The 23,320-nt window shown below is 38.2% G+C and overlaps 1 protein-coding gene across 12 annotated transcripts in view; it reads right to left on the reverse strand.

Annotated features, from left to right (window-relative positions):
• LOC121673007 (pleckstrin homology domain-containing family A member 5-like) overlaps positions 1-16,094 on the reverse strand; it is a 102,181-nt gene extending 86,087 nt beyond the window's left edge. For 4 of the 12 annotated variants that reach the window (XM_042046000.1, XM_042046002.1, XM_042046001.1 and 1 more), the window contains exon 1: positions 468-589. The gene's annotated coding sequence lies outside the window, so the exon portion shown is untranslated. Of the gene's footprint in view, positions 1-467; positions 593-16,075 lie in introns of those variants that run through there. The other 8 variants (XM_042045998.1, XM_042045999.1, XM_042045996.1 and 5 more) reach the window with 6 other exon arrangements.
• Positions 16,095-23,320: the final 7,226 nt, after the last annotated feature.

A 23,320-nucleotide genomic window follows, 5' to 3' on the forward strand; every position in this document is an offset into this window, starting at 1 on the left:
ACCTGGTTTTCCATTTTGTGCCCTGAACAAGCATCTAAAATCCCTCAAATTACATCTGAAACCTGGCATTCAGTAACACTGCCATATGAGCTGTGTGTTAAAATCAGATACCTTACAAGTGTCTATTTGGAAAGTTCTTCCCATTCAGCATTGCAAGCTAATTTAAAAAAGCTCAAATTCCTGCTACGTTCAATCTCCAAGGCGTGATTTAGCAGACAAGCATGTCTAAATAAAAATCTTGGAAGTTAGACACAGTTACAGTAAGTAATAAACACAACTACTACCTGCAATTAGGTTTCTACTTAAAATCTTAACTTAAATGCTAAAAAATTGTATTCTGCTTTGCATATATTGCGAGTTATTGAATGCTGCATTAAAAAAATCTGAAAAAAACATTTTTCCAAAGAGGGAGGAAATGCTTTATGTCTTAAGAAAAACAGTTGTTAAAATGCATAAGAATTACTCACCAGTCTCCAGAGACATTAATTCTTTACCACAAGCCTGACACACAGACAACAAAACACACGTAAGGATGTGAGGGACGACCCTTTTCCCTTGGAAGCTGTTTCCCAATGAGTACTGCACAACCCTGACCCAGAGGAAAAGCAACTTAGCTGTCAGGATTGCTAGACTCTGAGAAAGCTGATACCAGAGTGATGTCATTTATTCCTGAAATGTTACTGCAGCTCCAAACTATTGACTCTCTCCTACCAATAAAATCTCATCCTCCAGATGATGGAAAACAAAACGTTTAACAACAGGATTAAGTTTCAACAGGAGCTAATAGTACAGATTTTAACGTTCTATCTTGAGGTTAGACAAACTATTACAGTCAGAAAAAGTGAAAAAAAAAAAAAAAACCAAAACCACCACCAACAAAAAAAGCCTCAGATGTTATCTAAATATGCTCCTCTAACTAACTATCTCCAATCTGCAAAGATTTGCTTTCTGGCAGCAGTAGTCAGAAAACACTTCGAGAGGTGAAGAGGAAGAGCAAAGACTGGCACTACAGCATTGGGCATCTGGCTACCAAGCTCCAGCTAATTCAGCTGAGAAGTTCTTGGCCTGGCAGGGTGGCCTTCAGCCAGGTCACCTTTCTCCCTTTTTCAAATTCTTTCTGCCCCAAGATTTGCCCCACAATGTAAGCTCAATCCTCAGGAAGTCCTTGTACAATTCCATTGTGAAACATTTCTTTTGGATGAAAAGGAAAAAATAATAATGAGCAAAATCACAAGCCTTATGTGCTAAAATCAGGAACTTTTAATACTGAAATAGATGCAGCCAAACTGCTAATGCAGGATGTGAAGCTATAAACACTGCAAAAAAAGGAAAGAAATGATCACAACAGGCACTGCAGGAAATTTCTCTACAGGAAAGAAAAACCAGGGACTAATATTCTACTTTAAATATATAAAGCAAGAAGGAGATGAAGAACATGAATAAATTACGTGGTACATAAAATTCACTTTAGTAAGAGTAAAAAGCAGAGTTGCAGGGATGGCTGGGGTCTTCTACAAATCCCAAATTTTAGACTAGAGCACAGAAATCTTTCATACTAAAATCCTGAACATCAAAGATAATCTTCATGAATATTTTCAAATCAGCGTCACACACATCTTTAAATATGACAGCCCACAGATTTCCAACAGTCCTGAGCCAACACCATGCTAATTTAGAGCTGGTTAGTAATCAACGGGGGCACTGAGTGGGCAAGCACCGCCTTCAGTCAACTACACTGAGGGCAGTGCAAGCCCTTCTGCACAGAGCAGGCCTGGATTTTTATACATTTATTAGTAAAAACATGTGCACTACAAAGAGACAAATCTTGCAGAAAAAGGATGCAAATTCACAAGATAAATCACTACTTTTTAAAAAATGATCCCACATGTGCAAGATGAGAAATTCTAAGGAATGCATAAAGTAACAAACTAGAGGGAACACAAAAGCCTTCAAAGTAAAGAAATGGCAACTCAAGTTAAAACATCAAAAACGTTCTTCTGATAGGAAAGAATAAGGCCTGGGAAAATACCCCAAAAGTGGCACACAGTCAGAAAAGGCTTAAAATGGGGATCAAAACCAGAGTTATCCTTCCTCAGTTTTCAGTGTGAACAGCATCAAAACCAGAAGCTGGGCGGCAGAATGAACTACAAATAAATGCACGGCACAAGCTGCCATGGGGGCTAGGAAGAAACTGGTTAAAGAGAAGCAGCCAAGTGCAAGGCCAGGACTCAACTGGTGCACAGGACACTCCTGCCAGAATCCTGTTCAGAGGTAATGGGTGAGATCATCAAACTCTTCTGTGTCAGAAAGAGGCTGGCTTCAAAATCCACAAGTGCTAAACCTTGAAGGCAAGTGACCTATTTTCAAACAATTTCACCTGTCACACTTAGAATAGCAAAAATCTGGAGTGCAAAACCTGTGAAATGCTGTTTCCAAAAAAGTACAGAATATGAGACTTGAGCCAAATACTAACAATGTAGAAATGAGTTGGAAAATTGAGGAGCTTTACCATCAGTCATGTGTTAAGTAATCAATATTAGAGACTGTGCCTCCTTTTCTTGCTCGGCACATTAAATTTACAGAACTGATCCACTGCTTGAAATGAAGTTAGCAATCTTTTCCTCCTTTTTTTGATAGCATATGATAAGTTTTATAGAAGTAATTAATCTCCTGTTAGCTCTGTGGCATTTAAAGCCTCTCTTTGTAAGAGATGTGCTATTTCCAGAAGAATCTAAATTTCATTAATAGCCTCCAGCCCTGAGTTCAGTGTTAAGATCTGATGAAGCATTAGCACGTGATGTTGGAAGACAAAGACCAAAGCAGCTGGAAGAGGGAAGAACCACCAGTTCTGAGACACAGTAGCTTACCAGAATGTAAAGGCTGATTTTGAAAATCTTAATATTTAATTACACCAACTTCCTGTTTTTATCCAGTTTTCAATTTCATTTAAAAAATAGTTATTTCATAGGAAAAATGACCATTTCTGAAGGCCTTCAAACGGAGATTGCAGTCAGTGCTGAAGCATCATCATTTTAAACGAAGAGCTTAACTTCATGAAAATATAAGATAGCTAAGACTCATCCTAACAGTCTAAATCAGAGTAGGACAACAGGACACAATTCATCACTGTTGAATGAGAGTCATGCACTGTTCCACTTAACGTAATTTGCTATTTTTAAGAAGAAAAATTTTGTTTTTTTCAGCCAAACCAATACAAAGACAAAACAACATAATTGGGCTGAAGGAGCAGGGGAAAATGAAATTGCTCTGGGCACATGTACAGATGACCACATGGCAATCTTACCTATATTTTCCACAGAATGTAGGGGTTTATGTTCACGTCTAAGTTACTAAGGTCTTTACCAAGTTATTTTACTCAGGTCTTTAGACATCTGGTTTAGGAACGTGCTTCTGATTAGTTCAACAGGCTGCCTTATAGACAGTCAGTGTAAGTGCTGTAATATACAAAAACCTTAGGTCAAAAAGATGTCACACAGGAATGAGGCTCATACAAAAATGTCAGATGAACAAGACTCTTGGTGGTCATCAAGTTCAACCCCATGCTCAGAGATAAATCCAATGCCAGATCAGATTGCAAAGGCCCTTCAAAAATCTTCAAGAAAGACATGGAATCATTCTGTGCTCAAGAGGCTTGGGGTTTTACTAATACTATTTCAATCTGTTAGAATGTACTTTATTGCAATTTATGACCACTGCCCTTTTTACAGTTCTGAAAAGTCTGTCTCATTTATAAAGCCCATGTAGTTAATGAAAGGCTGCAGTTAAGTCCCTGCTTTTGTCTTCTCTTCAGGCTAAACACAGGAATCCACTTCAGCTCTTCTAGCACGTCATATATCCTGGCCCTGTAGCCGGCTAGTGCTGGACTCATGTTTGTCTCCCTCTCTCTCTCTCACACTGATATGACCGAGACCAGACAGATTATTCCAGGGGTATTCCAAAGCAACAAACTGATGGGAATAATCACCATTCTCCCCACGGCAGCTCGACAGTTAACCTTCATCCCCATTCCAGCACGACATCCTGCTCCTTTCCCACCAGGACCCCCCCCCAGGCCATTTTCCAGGATGCTGCTCCTCCACCTGCACGCCTGCCTTTGCTGAACTCCAGCATGTTCCACTCTGCTCACGCCCCCAGTTTGCCGAGGTCCCTGGGGGTGACTGACCTGCCCTCTGGCATTCTGATCCCTCCTCCCAAGGGTGCTGTTATCCAGGAACTTGCTGATGGTGCATTCCTCTTGATTTGCTGATCAGTGTTAAAATAGTTTCACCCCAGCAGCAACTCCAGGAAAGACTCCTTGTAAACAGCCACTGATTTGAAACTTCAGACTATCGACTGCTTAAGCCTTATGGTGCAATCAATTCTTCACCATTCATCCAATCCATACCCCACACTTAAGATACAAAGGTACCACATGAAGATAACATCAGAAGCCTTGCTGAATGTAAGTGGTTTCCACTGTTTTCCCCCTCAGTTGCAGAGGCAGTCATTGTAGGAGGTAGCCAGGTTGGTCAGGCAAGATTTTTCCTTGGTACACCCATGTTGGCTGTTTCCAGTTACCTTCCAGTCCTTCACATGCCTAGAAATAGTTTATATAAGAATTTGCTCTTCAGTATTCTCAGGGAAAGAGGTGAAGCTGGCCAGTGTTAGTTCCCTGGATTCTCTTTCTTGCCTTTTTTTTTTTCTTTGAACACAGTAATGTTTGTCTTTTTCCAGTCATCAGGGTTATCCATGTTGATAGAAATTACTCTCATGGTGACATCTGTCAGCTCACTCAGCACCCTCAGCTGTTTATGTTCCTAGAATAAGAATCCATGGCTCTTTCAAGCATCAGTCAAAAAATAATTTATAAGTGAATGTCATATTAAAATAAAAAACAACAAAAAGCAACCTAGGAGGGGTAAGGGTCTCAAGTCAGCTTTTATCTGTCAAAACAAAAGAACAGGAGGTGGAACAACAAATGACCCCATAGGAAACTGTCTTGGGGTGACTTGATGTTGTATTCCCTATCGCTGCACAATGCCCAGAAATTAGTATATACACCTTTCTATGCTTTTAAACTGAGCCTAAGCGGAGAGAGAAGGAAAAAAGCCTTCAAGGATGCAGAGATAACACACTCTCGTTCTTGGCATTTTTTTTTGGGGGGGGGGGCTTCTGTGTTCTGCTGCGGTGGGAGAGGAGCCGAGAAAGCACCCTGATGGCTTGTTCAGCAGTTTTTTGGTTTCTTTCCTCCAGAGAGTTGAACTTTGGTTTTCCTGGAATTTCGGATTTTTATCCCTTTTTCTGCTGGACTGCTTCAATAGCAGAACACATCGGGAGGACTTTCCGCCGAGCACAGAGGGCCTGGCCCTGGGCCAAGTCCCAGCTCCGAGGAGGAGGGAGACCAAAGGGAGGACTCTTAACATTTTCCCAGGTTTTTCTCAACAGTGAGAGATTTTATTATTTAGCAGCACTATCCTTTCCCTGTGTGTTTGTTAAATAAATAGTTTTTATCTCTTTCATTTTCCTTCGAGGAAAAAGTTTCTTTTTTTCCCGAACCTGGTGGGGGAGGGGTGGTTTATAACCTGCCTTCTCTCAGAGGATACATTTCTAAATTTGGCCAAACCGGCACAGAAACACATCACTGGTCCAGGTTGCTGGTATGCTCCAGGATCTACTGGGAGCTGCCATCTGATATTTCTGCTGTATCCACAACCCTGCTGTAAATCTATGACTGAGAGCACTGAAGTGTTACCCAAACATTTCTTTAAGCTTGCTCTGCTTAGTTTAAGCTGTATACACCATGAGCAAAAATGATGATGATGAATTTTGAAGCAGGAATTCTGACTGCTTGCTGTTGACAGTACAGACAGAACAAGTTTTCCCAAAGGGAAAACCCAAACTTGGCTTGCAACAGGAATGTCTTGTTCTGTCCCAAACATCAAAGAAGTTAAAGACATGTAATAGAAACTGCATGCAGCATGAACATTACCAGTCCAGCAACCTTAGCAGGGAAGGCAAGGCCTCAACAGCCCATGGGGCACTTGTTTCCAATTACAGTGACAGACAAAGACACTGACAGAGAACCTGAAATGAGCTTGGGAATAACCAGTCAGCATTTAGAGTTGTAGTCTGTCTAGAATAACATGTTTAGAGTTTATATACAGCCTTTGATTCTGTGCCTTTAAAATGAAAAGAAACAAAGTGAATGTTTCCTCCTTCCCAATGCTTTCAAAGGAAGGGAACAGCATTTTTAGATTTACTGCTGAAAGACCAGGATTAAAGCAAGTATCTGGTTAAAGACTACATTAATTTTAAAAACATATATAGATTTCTCAGCTAAAGCATCTTCTGTTAAAGCAAATTGCACCCCAATGCAGTGATGTAGTGACATCTACTTTCGTGCTGCAGGAGCTGCCATTGAAACAAAACATTTCAGGAAATTTCAGCTCACTGCTTAAATCAACACCAGTCAGAATCTACTCTTCACACAATTACAGAATGGTTTGGGTTGGAAGGAACTTTAAAGATCATCTCATCTCAACCCCCTGCCATGAGCAGTGACACCTTCCACTGGTACCAGGTTGCTCAGAGCCCCATCCAACCTGGCCTTGAACACTTCCAGGGATGGGGCAGCCACAGCTTCTCTGGGCAGCCTGTGCCAGGGCCTCCCCACCCTCACAGTAAAGAATTTCTTCCTAATACTCAATCTAAACCTGCCTCTTTCAGTTTAAAACCATTGCCCCTTATCTTGTCACCACCTGCCTGTGTAAGTCCCTCTCCCTCCTTTTTCTAAACCCCCTTATCTCCTTCCCTTGCTTTTCTAAAATACACTTCATGTTTTATCCAGAACGCAACTCTTCAGAAAAGAGCAAGCGCGAAACCTGATTATCTAGGAATTTTATTCACTGTAAAACAGGTCTTCAAGCATGTGCCAGACACGAAGGACCCACAGTCTCCCACAACTCAGCACTAAGGCCTGAGTCTTCTGAGATGGAAGACACTGATTCCATTCCCTGAAGCCTGTGACAGTCTTCTGCTCCCCCCAGTGGCAAAAACGCAAATAAAATCCACAAGGAGGCCACTGAAGCAGCATCACTTGCTTACACAGCACTGTTCTCCGAGGTTCTTCAAACCCAAAATTTCCAGTATGCAAAGGATTTTTGTTCTACAAAAAGTAAACAACAGTCTAAATCAACATTTATCTTTATTTGTGCAAAAAAAGCTTTAGGAATTGATATATATAACGTAGTTGATAATGGTAACATTTAAAATTAATCTATACTCCTGAAATTGACAGCAATTTTCTTGGGTTACGATAGAGGAAAATAAAACCACCTTTAAAAAGAAAAATATTTTTGATACAAGTATTAATAACAATCTTCTGTTTAAACAAAAACGTCACAGAAAGGTGCTGCCACACAGACATCACTTGCCTATTCTTATCAGCCTTCTAATGTTTTCCTTCTTTTAAGCCTCGAATAGTTTTTTAAAAAGTGAGCATAATAAGAAAACTTATTTCCTGAAAGACTAACCAAATGAGTATTGAAAAAATAATTCCGACAGTGCAATTTGAGGATATATACTTAGGTACAGTAAATACTCTTCTATATTTAAAGACCGACTGCAAAATAACGTTATTTGAAATATTTTTTGGCTTGTATTAGTGGCACCTGTGATAATTTAACAGCTGCATTCAGTAAGGAATGATAAGAAAAGAACCCCAGGGCTTTTTTTTTAATTTCATGCACTGAATGAGGTGAGACACTGAACCCACATTTGAAGGTCTAAAACATTACCACAAGACTTTAAACACCGTATTAAGGAAAATCATTTACTGAAACTCACCAGTCCAAACTGAACCACTGAATGCAAATATAACTTGATGAAGTTACCCTAAAACTTAATTCTAAAATTTTCCTGAGGTTTTATGCAGCCCAAAAACTTTCCAACACAGGTATTGAAAATCACCTATAGGCTGTACTACTTTTAAATATATTTAAATGTGCAGTGTTTACAAAAACTCAAAGCTATCTAATAGGTTAAAGAAGCCCCAAATGATATTGCAATTAATATGGTTTAAACTGCACCTAAAGAACTTCTATTCTGGAGCTTTTCCTCTTATTTCCAAGGATTCCTTTACTTCTAAACCAGAGAAATAACAGCCTGCATTACTTTTGCATACTTCAAGTTTCTTAAGTGCTATTAAGCTAAAGCCCTTGGACTGTCACAAAGCCATTCCAGCCAGACATCACATCCTTTATTTATTCTGAGGAACTAAACGGCGAACTCTCACTGAAATAAGTGAAGTAAGTCAGTGAAATAAGCGCTATCCACACAGAGTAATGATGCCAAATGTTGATATTAGCATTAGTACATGCTGCACTGAAGCCAGCAAGGCAAGGTTTACACAAGGACCTTTCATTACATCCATGGACTGCGCTGGAAATGAGTGACAAGCAGAGCCTTTGCTTGAACCTAAAGGCAGTGCTGCTCTTTGAGTCAGGAAAGCTGAAAACCACCATGCAGAGCTGAAATTAGGTGTGTTCATCACACCAACGAGAAGACTGGAGTTTTAGAGTCCAACAGAGGGGAGCAAGACTTGTTAATTTCATTTTATATTATTCTTTCTGTTTTCTCTCCCTAAAAAAGAAGGTGCTAAACCGGTGGGATTGGCTGAAGTGGTCAAGAGAATTATGTGGTTTAAAACCACTGAGTTCATGAGTTTTAAGACCTAACAGATTCCTGAATTTCATTTCCATGCTTGTCTTTCAAATGTATTTTGCAGACTTTCCCTGAGGATTAAGATGACAGTATGACAAGCAGCTTTCTAAGGATTTTTCTCCACTGTCTTTTAATGATTTTGCAAATATTCATACCAGTGCACAGCAGTTGTTTAGCTTCACTGGCATGGTTTCCAAAAGTACATTCCAGTCAGGTTAGGTCAGTCATTTTGCTATCTCAAAAATAATCAGGACATCAAATATTCACTGTTCACTACTCAAGCTTGAGGAGAAGTATTTTCCCCCAATAATTATAACAAGATTCAGATTACAAACAGTTCAGCTCTTCACAGAGTGAATTCTGATGATCCACATCTATTGGATACTGCCTGTCAGAACACATGAATTTAATGTTTTGACAGAAACAGAATTACTGGTAACCATCTTGAGTGTCATAAAGGACTTGACTTGATACACTGAAAAAGCATCTAGTTAGAAGCTATAAGCTTCTCTACTCTACATATTGGTGTATTTGTTTCTAAGACAGATGACATGACAAAATTATTGATAAATAACTTGAAACCTGTAAATTATAATTTCTGCCTCTAGAGCAAGGAGTGTGGTGTCAACAGAATCAGCAAAGGAATCCATTGTCTTCAACTAATTTATTTCCTAGATAAAGAACAGTAGGGACTTTCTCACTGATTATTATTCCTTGTTACTGTAATTCTTCAATAAAGAATTATTCTTCTATGTTCATTCAATATGACAAAGCTGCAGAGAAGTGGAAGTGTATTCACCAGTCACAGTGTCTACATTTTTATCAGTAAGAATGGTACTGGTGTGTGCATGAGGTCCCACAAGTTAAAAGTAAAGCAAGTGTAGACTATTTGCAGACACCGAAATGCTTTTCAGTGAAGAAGGGTCCAGTGTTCAAATTGTAAACTTTTCCTCAATGCCACAGGGATATCAGAGCTTTGCAGGGAACCAGCTGGAAACATTTTAAAACTGTTAAAAGTGTTTTTCTTCTAATGTCTTTCAAGAAAACGGCTCTACAATTCTCATTTAATCTTTTATATAAAACTGTGGAGGCAAGAGACAAAAAATTGAGCCTGGGAAGCTAAAGAGCTTCCTGGATCAGAACATCTAGAAGTGTTAGAGAAACTACAACATGGTTGTGGTTAGTGTAAAGCAGTGGCTAGACTTACACATACAGGTATGGACACACCCCATGCACTCACACTGCACTGACTCTGACATTTCTTAGCTTCTCTTCTCTTGACTGATGTTTTATTACTTTTTCACATAGTTCTCTTTGCTCCAGCTTCACAGAGGTGCAGAAGTTTTCACAAATTTTTGCATGAAAATGGAGAAGGGGAATGCAGTCAGAGTCTCTCAATATCACTTCAACACAGCTGTCAGAAAATGACACATCGCTGCACTATGAGACATGTCATTATAACATAAAATGAAGGAATAAAAAATAAATCTAATTCTGTTGAAGTCCCGCACTGATTAATGTATTTAATAGTCCTGTCTCAACAAAATCTAAACTGTTCTTACTTGGTTTCAACATAGACAAGGTAATGAAATAAAAAACTGCATCCAGTGGATGAAATTATCAATCTGAATCTATCCTGTGAATGTGAATCATTACAGGACACAACGAGACAAGAATATCTTGGTGCTCAGGGCCCTGAGCTGATGAATTAAGGATCTTAAACTTTGTTACAGGGGAGTGCAATGGTAAGATACCAGAACAGACTGGACTGTGAGTTCACTGGAATTTCTAAATGGAATAACACAAAGCTGGTAGCTAAGATATTAAAACCAATCCAGCTTCATGAGCAAGAAGTTTCTCTGGGGCTATTTGGCTTTTCTTCCTATGGGGCCAGGTGCAGCTTTGCACTGACATGCATTTCAGTGGTATTTGACTGACAGTCATCATCAAGCTAATTGCATCAGGGATGTGCCCTTTGGCTTCACTTTCTGCTTCACCAGGCTTCCCCTATGATCCTGGTTAAGTAAACCTCTTGTTTCTATTTCCAATTTGTACTACCATGATATAAAATACTCCCCGTCGTGAAAGCAACTAAGTACAACTGTGAGATACTAATGCTGCAATGGAAGGTTGTGAGGAACATTCTCAACCTATTCTGATCATCCAGGCAGTCAGAAATTAAATCCAGCTGCTCCTGCAGGAAGCACATCACGGCCGGAACCACACTATACTTGGAGACGCTTTCAGAGGCAGCACTAAAGAACTTATTTTGACAGCCTCAGTGTGAGGGCTACTAAGGATATCTGTCTTGTCTTTGCTCATAGAGAGAACAAATGCACTGGGCAGAGTGGGCTGAAACAGATGGTATTACCAAAACTGGCATTTAAGTCTTGCCTCTCCTTCTCTGCTATGACAACCTTGATGGCTTGGGCTATTTTCTCCGAGAGGAAAAAAAAAAAAAATCATCCTATTTCTCAGAACAGTAAAAAAAAGAAAGAGGAGGTCTAACATAGACTTGCCAGATACAATGTCTCGTATCAGACAAATTTCTATCGAGTAAAATTGTTAAGACTTGTATTGATATCCTGCGTTTTAATGACAGCTCTGGAAACTTCTTCATATTTCTTGTTTCCCCTCAAAAACCTCCACAATAAGCTGAACACACCTTGTCAAAAAGAACTGTCCATTTTAAAATAATGCAATAAAGCCATTTTGCTGGTCTTGTTTTTAACTAAATCATGGATCACACTTAAAGGGACCTCAGTAAAAAACACTCCATAGCAAATGCTGTTCCATGAAAACTGTGCAGGTCCTCCCACTAAAGATGTTACTCAGTTTTGTCACCAAACACCATGTTTTCACTGATTAAAAGACTTTTATTCAGCTGCCCATATGCTAATTTTCATGTAAATGACAGATTTTCTACCAATATGGTTATGATACCTCTACAATTCCCTGGAAAAAAATCCCCGTACACATTATTATATATATTATGGCAAAAGAGGCAAAGGGACCATCTGAAATATAAAGACAGACAGACAAATTAGGGAGTAAATTTTAAAGACTAAAAATACTGAAATTCTGATTAAGTTAATAATTCCTATATAAACAGGGAAGTATAAAACATGGAAACCTTTTGATATTTGAGGTTTTTGGGCAAGATATGAATTGCACACAAGTCCCTTCAAGCAGCCTGAAGTACATAATAATTAACATTTCCTTTCTTTTCTCCTCAATGGTCATACTTTGAAAGAGCATCAAGTTTTGATTGGCTTAGAAAAAACTAAGTGACTGTACGGCATGTGCTTCCAATAAAATCAGATTAGTTAAAGGAAAGCACAAAGCAATTCCAGTTTTCTTACAGCCTTTGACATGTTTAAATACTAAACCATTGTCTCCCCACCACAGCACTGAAATGTGCTAAGACTGAATATCCTGAAAACATTTTAAAATATGGATGCATGCAGCATAAACATAAGGAAAGTGATGTTGTACTGGACACACATTGAAAAAATTAAAACTCATGTACCACTTTGAAGAACATTCCTGTACTTTCTTTTTCTCTGCCCTATGCTTCTTGGGGGGGGGATGGAACTTCTGATCTCTAAAAAGGAATGTTTTACTCTTGGTCATCTTTTATGAAATTTAAAGCTCCAAACAACCCCTTTATATAAAATCACTTGCTAAATTTTCTCTGACAGTTATTCCTGATAAGTATCTATTCACTACTGAATTTCAATGACCTAGTGTATTCATGGCAAAAATCTGCCAAAATTCACAGGGCTGTGTTTAATACCCATTTTAAACCTCAGTGTATTGAAAAAGTAGACAATTCTTAGCTCATTCAGCAAGGACTTAGCCAACTCATTATTTCTACTCTCTTGGTACAAAAAAAAGCCAAAGTTTTTAAAAATAAAACAATGCCAAATATCTTACGTTTTCACTTTAACAAAGCCGTTTCTCAACTTACACTAGACACATACAGACAGAACTAACAATGCCTTCTTTACTTTTCCATAAAATCTCACACTCAATGCTGACATTTGAGCCAATTATTTTAAATGAGTACTGGTGTACATTTTCTTTTTCATTTGGAAAAGTAAATTTAGCTCATGCTTGTGAAACATAGCTCCAGTCCTTCCTCCACTCTATTAAAAAAAAAAGAAACTAATAAATGGCAGTATCAGATTGTAGCAAACTGTCTAAAATAGGTCAAGATCTGATGCAGAATGCTGACAAGGTTTTTAGACACAACCTTCAGCCTAAAATTGTCACAGGCTCTCCATCTGGCACACCAACTGAGTATGTGCAATTGTCAGCAGTAGTAAAATCTTTCATTTAGAACACAATGTGAATGGAAAAGACTGAGCCTTCACTGTCCAAAAAGATTTTAATAATTCAAAAAAGTTGGAAGGCAGCTAAGGTGATACATATAGAAAGGTTCCCCTTCACCCCACATCCTTAACTGACTTTTTTTCCCCCCTGTACAAACAATTATATTTATGAAATTCAAGCAAGAAGTTTACTTAAACATTATTTCAGCAGTGGTGCTCCCTCAAAATGACTAAAGCCACCACCACCACATTCTCACTGCTCTCCTGGCCAAAAAGAGCCACACAAGTCAGTAGCTTTTTATTCATGTGAAAAACAAAATTAATTTTTTCATCCTCTTGAAAAATAACTCAACAGGTTGAATTACATGCCTCATATTTCCAGTCACATGAGCGAGTTCCTCAAAGATCCTTCCAGAGACCTCCAGTTTCTAAAAATCAGAAAATCGACATAGTGGAGTCCTAGGAACTTAGATCTTCCACTCTGGTATTTTATTGTGAGTTACAATATACTGATCTACAGTAAAACAGAAGAAAATCCTAATAACGGCTGGCATGTCTAAAATGACTGAATCATAACATTCTTTAACATGGAAAAGCATAATTTTATTAAATTTCAGTTCTCAATTCAGAGTAATTTAAATGCATTTTGAATAATCTTGTTCAGCCAGCAGCCCTTACACACATTCATCCTCCCTCTCTGCATGTTCTCTGTGTGTGTGTATATATATATATGCACACACACATCTAGAAATGTAAAGAAATCAACAAAACTAGCACAGAGTAAAACTGCAGCAAAACAAAAGGCAGTATATTGTTGTCAAGTTTTCTGAGTTCTTAAAATAACCTCTTTATGCACAAGCACCATTAAGATCATAAACACAAGGCAGATTTTTTTCCACAAGCTATCCATGACCCAAGGTGGACCTGCGTGTTCAATACAATGGGTATAGACAAGAGAAGCTCTGCAGAGGAGACAGTACCTTACCTAAAAAATTCAGTTGACCTTTGTAATGATAATGGAAGAATTTAGCTTTTTGGCAAACTAACCTGAGTCAGCACTTATTTCAAAGGAAAGAATAAACATTATCCTGAAGAGTAAAATAGACACGATCAAGGTTATAAAAATAGCTTGAGATGTTGAACACTTGCAAACTCCTGCTTTCCTTTAGACTAAAAACTGTTCCTTTACAAAAACTGTGAAATACAACTTCCTGAGAGGTTTGAAGTTCTCTAGGACTGCTGTTTATCCAGAAATTCTCCTATGGTAAATCTGTATAACTTCACAGTATTTTCCAGATCTCTGTGAGACGCAGCTCATGGCACCTGAAGGCACCACCATTATGAAACAACATGTTCCAGTTATGAATGAAAACTCAGTGTTAGAAATAACATGCTTTGAAGGTAGCAAGGCAGTACAGTGATTTATTTTGCACAACACAGGTCTGCAGTTACCCCTGGCTGCCTCTCTTTCATCATGTGTCAGAGCAGCAATCTAGAATCCCGTTCTGGCAGCCAAAGCACAGCTTTTCTGATGGGATATGACAGCCCTTTGCCACCACAAGGCCTCAATTAAATGCATTATCCTCAGGCTTTAACAAAAATCTTAACTCCTGCACCCATTTACATCATTTTCCCTGGAAACCCTGCATTAGGGGGTCAAGCAAACTCAGGTACAGGTACTCAAGATTCACCCACACCACCCTCCATCCTGTCCCTCCTCCAACCAGGAGTGTCAGAGCCATGATGAAGCTCATGGGCTTATTGATTCTACTCCTATAAATCAGGTCAGCTGGAATCATAACAGGGGTTATGTTCGGCAAGAAATCTCTTTTGTCGGACTCAGCAAATTCAGTGACAAGCAGCTTTTCCCATTGTAATTCAAATCTTTTATCCGAAAGACTAAGGTTTATATCCACAATCACAACAGGATAAAGGCTATGCACTTGTAAAAACAAGCTCCCCTCCCAACCCCAAAACATTTGTGAATGCATTAGTTTTAAGAGCTCCAATCTCAATCCAGTGATGAACAGCGTCGCACCGACACCTTAAAATACACAGGAAGTTCAGTCATGATATTAAATCACCTTTATTCACCCACAGGTAAGTGAACTTTTTTTTGGGAATGGAAGTGGGTGGTGTCAGTTTATCAATTCGCTCCCTGCTTTTTACAACCCCAGTTTAGAGGTTTTAAAAATATATTGTCAACTGATTTTTTGCTACAAGTTAAATGCCTTGCATTAAAGAATTTAAAAGTTGTATCTTGCAGATGCTCTTGGAGGAAAACAGGATTTTAAATCAAGTGCAAGAACTAAGCATTGATAATATTTTGAGTCATAAATCCTGCCTTCCCACAGTTAATTAGAAGTTAATTAAATGTTAAGCTGTATCAAGCATTCACCTTAACTACTACAAGGACTATAAATTTACTCAGAAATTCCTACTGTATCTTATCAAGGTGTCCAATCTCAGTCATAACAAAGAACTAGGAAATACCTTCTCCTATTCCTTAGTTGGTTAAAGAAGGAAATACATACATAGCAGTAAAACTAACATGACAACACCTAACTTACCCTGTTCAGCAATTTGTCTGGAAACCAAGTACTGTAAATATCCTTCAGCATTGTCTTAAATACAATTCTCTTTTGCAAGACTACCCAAGCTCCCTCTAAAATATGAGATACACTAAATAATCCAGGTCTTAAGCCAAAATTGGTTTAAAAGAACATAATGAAAAATGACTGAGAAGCGATCGTTGAAGAACTGTTGCTATATTTAGAATAGTTAGAAGAAAAAAAGATATATGCCCATTTGTCTGCCCAGCCCAGCATTCCTGTTAAAAAAGCAATTCTTCCCCAGTAAAGAAATTAATACACACGTACCAGAATTATTTTACTGAAGTGAAGGACAGCAGAGACATTTCAAACAGATACCATTATTAGAGAAGAGAGACAAGTGTGAAGCTGAGTTTTATCTGAGATATCTAAAGGCATCAGAAAGGAAAGAGATGAATACCAACTCACCAAAAACACTGGCGATCTAACAGCCAGGCTTGTCTCACATCTCCAGTTGCCAGTTCCAAGAGGAATCATATGTGCACTGATAGAAGGATGACAAAAGGGCACGCTGTGCTCTCCTCCACTCCACTTGAGTGACAGCTCTTCTAACAGGGAACCGAGACACACACTGCAAAATCTCAAACAGTGGGGACCTGAGAGAGCATGCTCAGTGTCTAATTTAAAATGGCCTGATGCTTCATCTCAGCAGGAGATGGCCTACTTCCAAACAATTTCAGAACTTTAAGTCAAATCTAAAATCATTAATTGGAATACGCAAAACTCAGCCACCAAGCAGCATTGATTTTTTCTCTCTTTTTTTGTTTTAAATCTGGGCTGATGCACAGACAATTATTTGCACTACTTCCCTGCAGGGCATCCTGAGGCTTAAACACTATTATCATGTGCTCACTGTAATTACACGATGCCACTGCAATAGATTGAAAACCTTTCCTGGATAGGATATGATTTGAACTCTCAGCAGCACAATTCATAAATCAGACAAAGACAACAGATCTGCTGAATTGTCTCCATATTGATTTAAGAATTATCCTACCTGCTGATTTCTGGGCAAGGGATTTTTTTAATTAATTTTTAATTTTTTTTTTTTTTTTAGGGTGGGGGAGGCAAGAAGAAAGGCTTGAGAACTGTCTAGCAATTGATTTATGTTCCAGAGATGTTTACCTCCACTTAAAGTCTCTTTATACATAAAGAAACCATTTAGCTTCTTAATGAAACAATTTATTTGGATATCAGATGTCAGGTTATTCACATGCAAAAATCCTGTGAGCCAGATATTCAAACCTTTTCCCCTCAGGAGATTAACATCTTTTAATACACCCACAGACAAGTGGTACAGAAGTCTTCTGTGTTTTGGTTTTCTCTGTCTCACAGTCCTGTTTCCATATTTATTGTATATTCATTTTTTCAAATGAATACACTAAGTTTTCTCCCTCTTGTGAGAAGAAAAAAGCTGCACCCCAGGCACTTCTGGTTTTTTAAAATGCTTTCCTGCTTATCAGTCAAGCTGAAAGCAGAGCCAGGCAGGCTACTTTATAAATGCTGTATTTTAAAGAATGCTTATATAAAAAAGAAGCACAGCCCACCTCCTGGTCTGTGCCACACCTGAGCGTAAGAAAAAGACTTGGAATAAACTCTAATATCAAGTCCTCTATTTCCAGTATGGGGGATATTGGTTAATACAGTGGTTGGTAGAGAAGCAGGACATTATTCTTAAGTTTCACTAATGTCCACAAGTAACTTAAAAACTGGGTTTTCCAATCTATGCAAAAATGCTCGTATTTACTACGAGAATCTGCAATTTCAGACACAGAGTTGTGAAGTCTAAGACCTACACTCTGCACTCCTATGCTTTAAAAATCCTCTTTATTAAGGTAATTATTTTAACATAAATCCTTGCCCTTTTTTTTCGCACAAAATGAGAGGAAGTCTTTTCACTTCAGCAATTCCTTCCAGGCATAAACCCAGAAGTCAAGGTGCACAACAGAGCTGTGCCACAGCTGAACCTGATTTCATGAACACACCGAAACATCCCATTCCATATTCCAGAAACAATACTACATCACTGTAAGAAGTAGTTTATTTATAATCATGTCATATTAACTGCATTCACTTGATTTTTAATCACATAATACCTTGGTAGTTAATGTTCTCACACCGATACATACAAAAAGCATCCTTGCTACAACATATATCCACATGGCAAAATTCAGATGAATTCTGCAGTCTACCATCAAGTGATGAAAATTCATCTTCTTGATAAGAATTCCACTGTTTCTTTGCCAGCTAGCGAGCACTTTAAAGAAACAAGTGAAACAAGTATTAAATCGTATTTCACGTTTTTACCTAAGCTTTTATTCTTTCATCATCTAACTTTTCATCATCTGCTTTGTTACTGCTCTCTGAACTTCCATGTAGATTCAGACTGGTGAATCAAAGCATATTTTTAAAATGCAAGGTGTCATGAACATAAGAGTTGCCTCTTGAGTGAGAAATGTCCAGACAGGCTTGCTCTAGCTTCATTCTAAAAACAAAATAAAGAAATAAATGCCATTGACTTGTACAAATCCATAGGTACCTAATCAGGAGTTTGCAGTTTCCACATATAGAAGATGAAGGGCATAAAGAAGCCACTAATAAAACCCATTAAAATTGAAGTAAACACTGTTCTCTTGTTTCAAGCTCATTCCCCTTTGCTTCCCAAACTCCCACCAAGCTGAGCACAACTTATGAGAATTTCCTTTGAGCTAGACAACAGTTCACAAGTTCATAAAATCTGCTCTGAAGTTAAATTTCTGTGGGCATATTCTTCCCCAAAAGACAAATTTTCATGGAAAGAAACCCCCTCTGCACTTCTTGGACAAGTGCCCAACTTTACAGAAGCGTAAGGAAATTTTAGGACAGTCCTGGTTTTTCTGTTGATGAATCTGTATTTTATTGTTTTAATGACCTACAAATTGTAGCCACAATAACAAAACACAAGGGGGTTATGAGCAGCACATAAAGCCAAAATGCTTTGATTCCACAACTAATGCAAAACACTTGCAAAGCAGTCTCTTGCTGACCTTGAAAGGGTTCCTTTACAGTGACATAAATTTGAGTTTCAAGATCTGTTCTACTTGATAAGGTAGTTTTACAGTAAGTGAGTATAAATTTGCTGATTTGCCACGTAATAAACATGTCTTGAAAGAAAAAAATAATTGAATTAATACATAAGTAGGGAAATGTAGCCTGTACACAGGACTTCTAGAAAATAGTTCTTCTGACCACAACAGAGCTGGGATTAAAATCAAACAGCCCTGGAAGCTGAAACATTTTTCTCGAGTTTCTATACTGATATATCCAAACCAAAGTTTTGTTGCCACACAAGACACTAAAATCATGCCAGACCACTGTGTTATAAAGACAATCAGCCTCAGAGAGTGTTGCAGGAATACAAACTAATTTCAGCAAACTCTCTGCAGACAGTTAGAAGCTAAGTTAGAAAATGTCTAATGACTGAAGTGGTGGTAGTGGGTTTTCTCCTTTTAATGTATTTAACAAGAAATCAGGTGGTAAATACTTTATAACATCTTTCTTACCAACACCTTCTTCACAACAATTCACACGTGAACAGCCCTGATCACCTGCTCTGACAGCAGAGCAGCTCATTTTAACAACATGAGTGTTCAGCAGTATATTTAAGTTAATTTTCAGTCTCAATATCAAACTTGCCGCTCTTTCAGAATGAAATATGATGCACTTTTAGGGTTATAACTAGGCTTTTTAAGGATTTTATTAAGAGCCTTGATTTATGTAATTGATGTTTTTAACTTAACATGATAAATTCTTCAGTAAATTATATACACCTGAGTTGCACAAGACTTTCTGGCATCCTAGAAAGAATTCCACAATGATGTCTCTTACACATGAGCTCTTTTCAGCTCTCTTCTCAGCCTTGGCATGATGACACAAGCAGCTTTCCTGGATTTAGTTACCAGAAGTAATACCTCAAGATGTCTCTCTCGAACACTACATCACAGATACATAAGAATTCTTCCATTTCTCTGTAAAGCTACATTCTCCAGAAATGGGTAGCAATTTAAAATCTGTCTGCCATTATCTTATTATGTCTTATCTATCAGCTGACCTATTCAAGTGGAAAGAACATTTTTTCAAACAAAACAAAGAAAAAGGATATATCTGTGTCTAGACAGCCACAGGGGAAAAATTACATATGTAAAGTTCAAAAGATGAGTAATTTTTCTCTTATTTCTCTAGTGTAATTTACATTCTTGTTTCTATTCATAGTTTTGACCGTGCTACATTTTTTCAGTGTTTCTGTTGTGCAACATATATTCTCTCTTTTTTGTTATTTTCTAATTATTTTTGCACCTTACTTGAAAATACTGTCCTGGTTTACAGCTTTTCTTTCCATCCCATGTTAATTTTGCCTTCTTTAACTTTCTTCTCCTGTATTTTCCCTGTTAATCCATGTCCTACTATCTTCAACACTGAGAGCAAATGAAATAGATGTTGAATCTTTCTCATGGGGCAAACAGAACCAAAGGACCCACAAAGTACATGTACATTTAGTACATCAGCTGGTAAGTGCCCTGGATTTTATTCCTTAAACTATGGCAATCTCTGACAAGTCTGACTCTTTACAGTCTTTCACTCTTCAAAAGGCCACAATTAAATTGAACTGTCAACTCTTTGAGCATTCCCATTTCTATTGTCATTTCCTTTCTACATATAGGCTTGTGCTCAAGTTACAATAGTTTGTGCTCACGCTCTTGAATAAGTAAAACGGAAAAATAAGGTTTATATCTGCTGTTCACAGCTTATAAAAGCAGGCTGCGTGTTGGTCTTTAATATGTGACCATAATGATTCATCTGGAAAATTGTGTTGGACAACATGCCAGAACACATAAAACTGCCACTGCTGCCCACATTGTTAGTGCTGTTTCCCAAGTTTAAATGTATATATTTATATTACAGGGTGTCTGAGACTAAGACCAGGTCTGAAGCAAGCAGCACCTTTCAATAAATACAAGCTACAGATGTGCCTATCCCAAAGACAAGCTCTAACTACACAGCCAACCCTCTGCCTATCCTCAGAGTAGAGAGAATTCCCCTTCACCCACTAGTCTCTTAATAAATTTGCTTGCCTTTTAAAAACGGTCATTAAATTTAGAAACACATTCAATATGAGCAAGAGAACAACAGTGCCTGACAAAAGAACAGTACTTGCTAAGGTAAAATTTTTACTGTTTCTAAAATTCAACCTGTTAGTGACACTCCTTTTTATTTTATGTTTATTCCCAGAATTGCCATTAAAAGAAATCTAACAAATGATTCCATATATGAGTAAGTTTACTTCTGCTGCAAGACTGACGACCTCAGGAATCCAATCTGAATACTCCTTCTTAATGTCCAATGCAATTAATTTTTCTACAAAATCTTTATACTGCAAGAATTGTACAAGTCAAAGAAAATTTTTTAGGGCAACCTCACCACTGACCTGGTCAGTGGAGAACACATCCTTCAACTCCATCTGGCATCAACAGAAGCAGCATAAAAAATATTTTTCAGTTTTTGATGCAACACAGAAGTGAAACAACCCACCAAATACAAGTTTATGTGTAAGAAACACTGGAACTCAGCAGCTCCTTTGTGCTGCAGGACCTACAGACATTTTCGAATCCTTATTCAATAACTGTCACAAAGCACAAATCCCTTTCATTAACTGATAAAGCCAGAGTTAAAACTGCTGCAATACCATCTGGAAAATATCTCAGTTCTCCTCTCAAAGTAACTTTCCAGTCAGCCAAAGTGCTTTGCGACATTCTTAAACTCATTCTGAATTGCAGCTACATGTGTGCTCATTAAGCTGCTTCTTTCTATTAATGGCAGGAATTGTAGTAAAAATATCCTTTTGTAGAATTATCAGTTTATAAAAACAAATATAATGAATTTAAAATTAACTACTTAGAAGAACATGCTATTCTGACAACTTGCTGACTGTGTAGTCAGTGCAGAATTACAACCACGAGCACTGGCTGAATTACTCTGAACAAGCACAAGATTTCTGCCTCATCTCCAAAGTCTCTCAATATGCAAAAATTAAGTTGACGAAATACTTGCAGTGAAAGAGTGGAGAAAAAACTCTTCTGCATTAGAGAAAATGTAATATATTGCAAGGGAAATGTGAATACCACTCAAACTGATTAAAACAAAATATAGATCAGCATCACTAAATAGCAAAGTAAGAGAAGTTTACTGAAACAAAAATTGTAAAAGTGCTCAAATGGAAAAAGGAATACAAAGTTCAAGGAAAACTCACAAGTCAAAAAATAAATGCATTGCAGGCTCTGAGGAATCACTTGCAAATGTGTAGAGGGTAAAAATGGGAGACAGGCCTATATCTCAAACCTAATACAGCTCATCTTTCAAACTTCAGAATCAGAAAGCTTTTCAACCAAAAAAAACCCCTTAAAAAAATAAATAAAAACATTCACAACAGCTTTTCAAAATGAATGCCATAGCTCAGAGAACTATCAGGTAAAACAAACTAACAACAACAAAAAAATAAACATAAACCAAACAAGTGAACAAATAAATGAACAAAACCCACAAAAAAACCCCAAAACATCTAACAGGACTCTCAGCTCAGAGAGAATCTGGTTTTCCTGAAAGCATCCTATAAGGTCACTCATCAAAGCTGCTGAAAGGAACTAAGGTGCCCGAGGTTAAGAGACGGCAAGGGGTTCACAAGAGTGAAAGAATACAAATTAATAAACCTGCAAGGGCTTGAGCTCACAAACTCTTCACCCCGATTTCAAAGAGAGAGGGAATACAGAAGCTGAACTCCACCACTATTCTCAGGACCAAGGATGCCACTCAGGATGACAACAAGGGCCCAGGTGAAGCATTACAGAGGACTTAGACAAGATTAGGAACACAAGCAGTAGAACAGCAAGTGATATTTAATAGCAGCAATGTAACATGATACTAATGAAAGAAACCTCTGTATTTACACAGGAGCATGTAGTGACAGGGCAAGGGGGAATGACTTCCAGCTGGAAGAGTGTAGAGTTACAATAGATATTGAAAAAAAATTCTTTACTATAGGGTGGTGAGACACTGGAACAAGTTTGCCCAGAGAAGTTTTGGACATCCCATCCCTGGAAGTGTTCAAGGCCAGGCTGGATGGCTTTGAACAAGCTGGTCTTGTGGAAGGTGTCCCTGCCCATGGTGGGGAGGTTGGAACAAGGTTATCTTTAAAGCCCCTTCCAGCCCAAAGCATTCCATGATTCTATAATATTCAACAGTGGGCTTTGAGATGATCATTTCCACTATGGAATAAAACCTTAGTATTTTAATAGATACCACTTCGCAGGCTGGTCATCTCAGAGAATTCACAGAAAGTTTTGTGCGCACATATGAAACAACACAGAGCTTTGGCTAGCTTTTAAAACAACTCATGGAGAATTGGTGTGGGGTCAGGGATGAATACAGAAACCCATCAGGAGCAGTTAAATACAACGATATGAGCTCTGACTCTAGAAGTCACTGAACCAGACAGCTGTTGGCCAGGAATTCTCGGGTAGGTTCTCCAGAAAAAAACCCAAACAAAGCCTCACCTCTGGCAATCTTGTGGCAAATGCTGCAAAACCCAGCGAATACACTGTTCAAGAAATCGTGAAGACA

The sequence above is a fragment of the Corvus kubaryi genome, unplaced genomic scaffold (assembly GCF_017639235.1).
Source record: "Corvus kubaryi isolate FWS band 111438036 unplaced genomic scaffold, C.kubaryi_AGA036_p1.0 65087, whole genome shotgun sequence".
NCBI lineage: Eukaryota > Metazoa > Chordata > Aves > Passeriformes > Corvidae > Corvus > Corvus kubaryi.